Source organism: Salmo salar, chromosome ssa13 (assembly GCF_905237065.1).
Source record: "Salmo salar chromosome ssa13, Ssal_v3.1, whole genome shotgun sequence".
Classification (NCBI taxonomy): Eukaryota; Metazoa; Chordata; class Actinopteri; order Salmoniformes; family Salmonidae; genus Salmo; species Salmo salar.
The window spans coordinates 107,106,679-107,114,558 of NC_059454.1; positions in this window are offsets into that span (position 1 = coordinate 107,106,679).

The following is a 7,880-nucleotide window of genomic DNA, read 5'->3' on the forward strand; positions in this document are numbered from 1 at the left end:
CTGTAGGATGGTAGGACTGTAGGACAGTAGGACTATAGAAGTGTAGGACTGTAGGATGGGAGGGCTGTAGGACTATAGAACTGTAGGACTGAAGGACTGTAGGACTGAAAGACGGTAGGACGGTAGGACTGTAGTACTGTAGCACTGTTGAACAGTAGAACTGTAGGACTGAAGGACGGTAGGACGGTATACCTGAAGGACGGTAGGACGGTAGGACGGTAAGACTGTAGGACGGTGGGACTGAAGGACTGTAGGTCTATAGGACTGAAGGACGGTAGGACTGTAGGACGGTGGGACTGAAGGACTGTAGGATGGTAGGACTGTAGGACTGTAGAACTGAAGGACTGTAGGACTATAGGACGGTAGGACTGTAGGACTGTAGAACTGAAGGACTATACGACTGAAAGACGGTAGGACTGCAGGACTGTAGAACTGAAGGACTGTAGGACTGTAGGACTGTAGAACTGAAGGACCATAGGACTGAAGGACGGTAGGACTGTAAGACTGAAGGACAGTGGGACTGTAGGACGGTGGGACTGAAGGACTGTAGGACTATAGGACAGTAGGACGGTAGGACTGTAGGACTGTAGGACTGTAGAACTGAAGGACTATAGGACTGAAAGACGGTAGGACTGCAGGACTGTAGGACTGTAGAACTGAAGGACTGTAGGACTATAGGACAGTAGGACGGTAGGACTGTAGGACTGTAGGACTGTAGAACTGAAGGACTATAGGACTGAAAGACGGTAGGACTGCAGGACTGTAGAACTGAAGGACTGTAGGACTGTAGGACTGTAGAACTGAAGGACCATTGGACTGAAGGACGGTAGGACTGTAGGACTGTAGGATGGTAGGACTGTAGAGCTGAAGGACTGTAGGACTATAATTGTAGGACTGTAAGACGGTAGGACTGTAGGACTATAGAACTGTAGAACTGAAGGGATGTAGGTCTATAGGACTGAAGGACGGTAGGACTGTAGGACTGTGAAACTGAATGACTGTAGGACTGTAGGACTTTAGGACTATAGAACGGAAGGACGGTAGGATGGCAGGACTGTAGCACTGTAGGACTCTAGGACTGTAGTACTATAATTGTAGGACTGTGGGACTGTAAGACGGTAGGACTGTAGGACTATAGAACTGTAGGACTGTAGGACGGTAGGACTGTAGGACTATAGAACTGTAGGACTGTAGGACTGAAGGACGGTAGGACGGTAGGACTGTAGGACTGAAGGACGACTGGTCGGTAGATCGCTAATAGACCATGTTAAAATGATTTCCATTAAAAATAAGTCATTAGAAAAACATGATTTATCAGGAATATAGTTTATTATCAAAGTCAGTCATCATTGGTATCCATTGGATTCATTCCTTCCTGCCCCTAACTATCACACAGCCCAGTGGCTTCTGGGAAATCCCTGGTGATCACTGATGTTTCGGTGAAATATATAAAAAAAATATAAAAACATTTTTAAATACAATTTTATTAAACCTTTATTTATGCTGAAAAGTTAGCTCTAGCAGACTGGCTCAGTAACATTGAGCTCAATCAAACAGCAGGAGAAGAAACAATGTCCATCCAATCACTGCCTTGCCCTGCTGTGGACAGGATGTCCCCTGGGAGGGTAAAAGGTCAAATCAGAGCAGAGCCGCTGTGGAGCTCTAATGTCCACTGGTCCAATCTAATCCAGCAGCCCGCCATTGTACCTCCTTCATCCCTGTAATGCCAACTAATAGGCCTAGTAGAGGAGATTCTGCAGCATAGAATAATATCTGACATCTGTTTAGTTGATGTCAATATTTTCTGTTGACATGATGGTTGAGGGTCATTGGCTGGGGAGAGGAGAGACAGAGAGAGGGAGGGAGAGGAGAGACAGGGAGAGGGAGGGAGAGGAGAGACAGAGAGAGGGAGGGAGAGGAGAGACAGCGAGAGGGAAGGTGAGTGTAGACAGAGGAAGGGAGAGAGAGAGGGAGAGAGGGAGGGAGAGGAGAGACAGAGAGAGGGAGGGAGAGGAGAGACAGGGAGAGGGAGGGAGAGACACGGAGAGGGAGGGAGAGGAGAGACAGAGAGAGGGAGGGAGAGGAGAGACAGGGAGAGGGAGGGAGAGGAGAGACAGGGAGAGGGAGGGAGAGGAGAGGAGAGGGAGGGAGAGAGAGGGAGCAAGAGGGAGAGGAGAGAGAGAGAGAGAGAGAGAGAGAGAGAGGGGAGGGAGAGGAGAGAGAGAGAGAGAGAGAGGGAGAGGGAGAGGAGAGGATAGACCGAGAGAGAGAGAGAGAGAGAGAGAGAGAGAGGGAGGGAGAGGAGAGACAGGGAGAGGGAGGGAGAGGAGAGACAGAGAGAGGGAGGGAGAGGAGAGACAGCGAGAGGGAAGGTGAGTGTAGACAGAGGAAGGGAGAGAGAGAGGGAGAGAGGGAGGGAGAGGAGAGACAGAGAGAGGGAGGGAGAGGAGAGACAGGGAGAGGGAGGGAGAGACACGGAGAGGGGAGGGAGAGGAGAGACAGAGAGAGGGAGGGAGAGGAGAGACAGGGAGAGGGAGGGAGAGGAGAGGAGAGGGAGGGAGAGAGAGGGAGCAAGAGGGAGAGGAGAGAGAGAGAGAGAGAGAGAGAGAGGGGGGAGGGAGAGGAGAGAGAGAGAGAGAGAGAGGGAGAGGGAGAGGAGAGGATAGACCGAGAGAGAGAGAGAGAGAGAGAGAGAGAGAGAGGGAGGGAGAGGAGAGACAGGGAGAGGGAAGGAGAGAGACAGGGAGAGGGAGGGAGAGAGACAGGGAGAGGGAGGGAGAGGAGAGACAGGGAGAGGGAGGGAGAGAGGGAGAGGAGAGAGGGAGAGGAGAGAGAGACAGAGAGAGAGAGATAGAGGGAGAGGAGAGAGAGAGAGAGAGAGAGAGAGAGAGAGAGAGAGAGAGAGAGAGAGAGGTCAGTGGCTGGGTGGACTGTGGATAGAGGGATAGATAGAGGATGGGTACATTAGACCAGGGGTCCACTCCCTCTCCTAATGCTGTAGGGGTCATGGGAAGGGGGTAGATATGGGGTCAGTAAATGGGGGTTGATATGGGGTCAGTGGATGGGGGTAGATATGGGGTCAGTGGATGGAGGTAGATATGGGGTCAGTGGATGGGGGTAGATATGGGGTCAGCGGATGGGGGTAGATATGGGGTCAGTGGCTGGGTGGACAGGGGATAGAGGGATAGATAGAGGATGGGAACATTAGACCAGTGGTCCTCTCTTCATCAGGCCAGAGGCATGGTGTACTAGGGGTCAGTGGATGGAGGTCAGATTAGACCCAGGATATTTTCCTCCTCCGTTCATCATCAGCCGACCAGGTAGGGTCAAGGGTTAGAGTTCAACCTGCCATCACCTCCGATGTCATTAAGGATGCGTGATTGGTTTAGCTGAAATTCTAGTCTCTCTCTCTCTCTCTCTCTCTCTCTCTCTCTCTCTCTCTCTCTCTCTCTCTCTCTCTCTCTCTCTCTCTCTCTCCAATCCAATAGAAAGCCCTCATAGGAGAAGCTCAGGAAGGTCATCTAGTGCAATGTAGCCAGAATGGATGAGCTTCCTACAGGAGATGACAGTGAAGAGGATAAGGACGTATAGCCAAATATATATTTGGTATCTCAGATTGTCTTGGCAATTCTCACATAGAAACTTAATTGAGAGGAATAATCAAATCAAACCAAATCAACATTTATTTGTCTCGTGCGCCGAATACAACAGGTGTAGTAGACCTTACGGCGGAATGCTTATTTACAGGCCTTAACCAACAGTGCAATTTTTAAGTAAAAAAATAGGTATTAGGTAAGCAATAGGTAAGTAAAGAAATACAAAATAATAATAAATAATAATGTTTTGAACAATGAATCATTTTTTTAATATGCTTTTTTTTACATTTGTAACACAAGCCATTTTTTTAGGCCCTGTTTACCCTCTGATCTGTGAACCATTTTAGGCCCTGTTTACCCTCTGATCTGTGAACCATTTTAGGCCCTGTTTACCCTCTGATCTGTGAACCATTTTAGGCCCTGTTTACCCTCTGATCTGTGAACCATTTTAGGCCATCTTTACCCTCTGATCTGTGAACCATTTTAGGCCCTGTTTACCCTCTGATCTGTGAACCATTTTAGGCCCTCTTTACCCTCTGATCTGTGAACCATTTTAGGCCCTGTTTACCCTCTGATCTGTGAACCATTTTAGGCCCTCTTTACCCTCTCATCTGTGAACCATTTTAGGCCCTGTTTACCCTCTGATCTGTGAACCATTTTAGGCCCTGTTTACCCTCTGATCTGTGAACCATTTTAGGCCCTCTTTACCCTCTGATCTGTGAACCATTTTAGGCCCTGTTTACCCTCTGATCTGTGAACCATTTTAGGCCCTGTTTACCCTCTGATCTGTGAACCATTTTAGGCCCTCTTTACCCTCTGATCTGTGAACCATTTTTGGCCCTGTTTACCCTCTGATCTGTGAACCATTTTAGGCCCTCTTTACCCTCTGATCTGTGAACCATTTTAGGCCCTGTTTACCCTCTGATCTGTGAACCATTTTAGGCCCTCTTTACCCTCTGATCTGTGAACCATTTTAGGCCCCGTTTACCCTCTGATCTGTGAACCATTTTAGGCCCTGTTTACCCTCTGATCTGTGAACCATTTTAGGCCCCGTTTACCCTCTGATCTGTGAACCATGCATGTTCCAGACAACATGCTGTCGTTGTATTCCTTATTGTGTGCTCTAACATACAGTGCATTTGGAAAGTATTCAGACCCCTTGACTTGTTCTCACATTTATCCACATTTTGTTACGTTACAGCCTTATTCTAAAATGGATTAAATAAATAAAAAAGTCCACATCAATCTACACACAATACCTCATAATGACAAAGTGAAATTATGTTTTTTACAAATGTATAAAAACATAAAAGCTGAAATTTCTTCAGTCAATAAGTATTCAACCCCTTTGTTATGGCGAGCCTAAATAAACACAGGAGTTACAATGTGCTGAACAAGTCTCATAATAAGTTGCATGGATTCACTCTGTTTGCAATAATAGTGTTTAAAATGGTTTTGATTTGTATTAGTTTACATGCTGTTAAAATAAAACCTTTATTTTAACAAGGGAGACATATTGAGTCCTAGGTCATTTTTACAAATACGGCATGTACAGTATAATGCAACCGAAATATACACATTACACCCAACCCAATCTGATGAGAGAGAGAGATGGGTTCACGGGATAGACAGATGAAGGAGGAGGAGAAGGGGAATAGGGAGACTAGTCATAGGGTGTCCTTGGTCCAGTGCCTTTGTCACTGAGAGTGACCTCATAGGTCAGAGTTTATCACCCCTTTCTCAGCTCTTTCTCCATCTCCATCTCCTCTCCTCCATCCAGATCCCCCTCAGTCTCTCCTCTCCTCCATCCAGATCCCCCTCAGTCTCTCCTCTCCTCCATCCAGATCCCCTCAGTCTCTCCTCTCCTCCATCCAGATCCCCCTTAGTCTCTCCACTCCTCCATCCAGATCCCCCTCAGTCTCTCCTCTCCTCCATCCAGATCCCCCTTAGTCTCTCCTCTCCTCCATCCAGATCCCCCTCAGTCTCTCCTCTCCTCCATCCAGATCCCCCTTAGTCTCTCCTCTCCTCCATCCAGATCCCCCTTAGTCTCTCCTCTCCTCCATCCAGATCCCCTTAGTCTCTCCTCTCCTCCATCCAGATCCCCCTTAGTCTCTCCTCTCCTCCATCCAGATCCCCCTTAGTCTCTCCTCTCCTCCATCCAGATCCCCTTAGTCTCTCCACTCCTCCATCCAGATCCCCCTTAGTCTCTCCTCTCCTCCATCCAGATCCCCCTTAGTCTCTCCTCTCCTCCATCCAGATCCCCCTTAGTCTCTCCTCTCCTCCATCCAGATCCCCCTTAGTCTCTCCTCTCCTCCATCCAGATCCCCCTCAGTCTCTCCTCTCCTCCATCCAGATCCCCCTTAGTCTCTCCTCTCCTCCATCCAGATCCCCCTTAGTCTCTCCTCTCCTCCATCCAGATCCCCCTTAGTCTCTCCTCTCCTCCATCCAGATCCCCCTTAGTCTCTCCACTCCTCCATCCAGATCCCCCTTAGTCTCTCCTCTCCTCCATCCAGATCCCCCTTAGTCTCTCCTCTCCTCCATCCAGATCCCCCTTAGTCTCTAGCTTACATAATTTCTCTCTCACCTCTACTGTAATATCATACTGCTGTTGGTATCAGTCTCTCACCTCTACTGTAATATCATACTGCTGTTGGTATCAGTCTCTCACCTCTACTGTAATATCATACTGCTGTTGGTATCAGTCTCTCACCTCTACTGTAATATCATACTGCTGTTGGTATCAGTCTCTCACCTCTACTGTAATATCATACTGCTGTTGGTATCAGTCTCTCACCTCTACTGTAATATCATACTGCTGTTGGTATCAGTCTCTCACCTCTAGTGTAATATCATACTGCTGTTGGTATCAGTCTCTCACCTCTACTGTAATATCATACTGCTGTTGGTGTCAGTCTCTCACCTCTACTGTAATATCATACTGCTGTAGGTATCAGTCTCTCACCTCTACTGTAATATCATACTGCTGTAGGTATCAGTCTCTCACCTCTACTGTAATATCATACTGCTGTTGGTATCAGTCTCTCACCTCTACTGTAATATCATACTGCTGTTGGTATCAGTCTCTCACCTCTACTGTAATATCATACTGCTGTTGGTATCAGTCTCTCACCTCTACTGTAATATCATACTGCTGTAGGTATCAGTCTCTCACCTCTACTGTAATATCATACTGCTGTTGGTATCAGTCTCTCACCTCTACTGTAATATCATACTGCTGTAGGTATCAGTCTCTCACCTCTACTGTAATATCATACTGCTGTAGGTATCAGTCTCTCACCTCTACTGTAATATCATACTGCTGTTGGTATCAGTCTCTCACCTCTACTGTAATATCATACTGCTGTTGGTATCAGTCTCTCACCTCTACTGTAATATCATACTGCTGTTGGTATCAGTCTCTCACCTCTACTGTAATATCATACTGCTGTTGGTATCAGTCTCTCACCTCTACTGTAATATCATACTGCTGTAGGTATCAGTCTCTCACCTCTACTGTAATATCATACTGCTGTAGGTATCAGTCTCTCACCTCTACTGTAATATCATACTGCTGTTGGTATCAGTCTCTCACCTCTACTGTAATATCATACTGCTGTGTGTATCAGTCTCTCACCGCTACTGTAATATCATACTGCTGTGTGTATCAGTCTCTCACCGCTACTGTAATATCATACTGCTGTTGGTATCAGTCTCTCACCTCTACTGTAATATCATACTGCTGTTGGTATCAGTCTCTCACCTCTACTGTAATATCATACTGCTGTTGGTATCAGTCTCTCACCTCTAGTGTAATATCATACTGCTGTAGGTATCAGTCTCTCACCTCTACTGTAATATCATACTGCTGTAGGTATCAGTCTCTCACCTCTACTGTAATATCATACTGCTGTTGGTATCAGTCTCTCACCTCTACTGTAATATCATACTGCTGTAGGTATCAGTCTCTCGCCTCTACTGTAATATCATACTGCTGTAGGTATCAGTCTCTCACCTCTACTGTAATATCATACTGCTGTAGGTATCAGTCTCTCACCTCTACTGTAATATCATACTGCTGTTGGTATCAGTCTCTCACCTCTACTGTAATATCATACTGCTGTTGGTATCAGTCTCTCACCTCTACTGTAATATCATACTGCTGTAGGTATCAGTCTCTCACCTCTACTGTAATATCATACTGCTGTAGGTATCAGTCTCTCACCTCTACTGTAATATCATACTGCTGTTGGTATCAGTCTCTCACCTCTACTGTAATATCATACT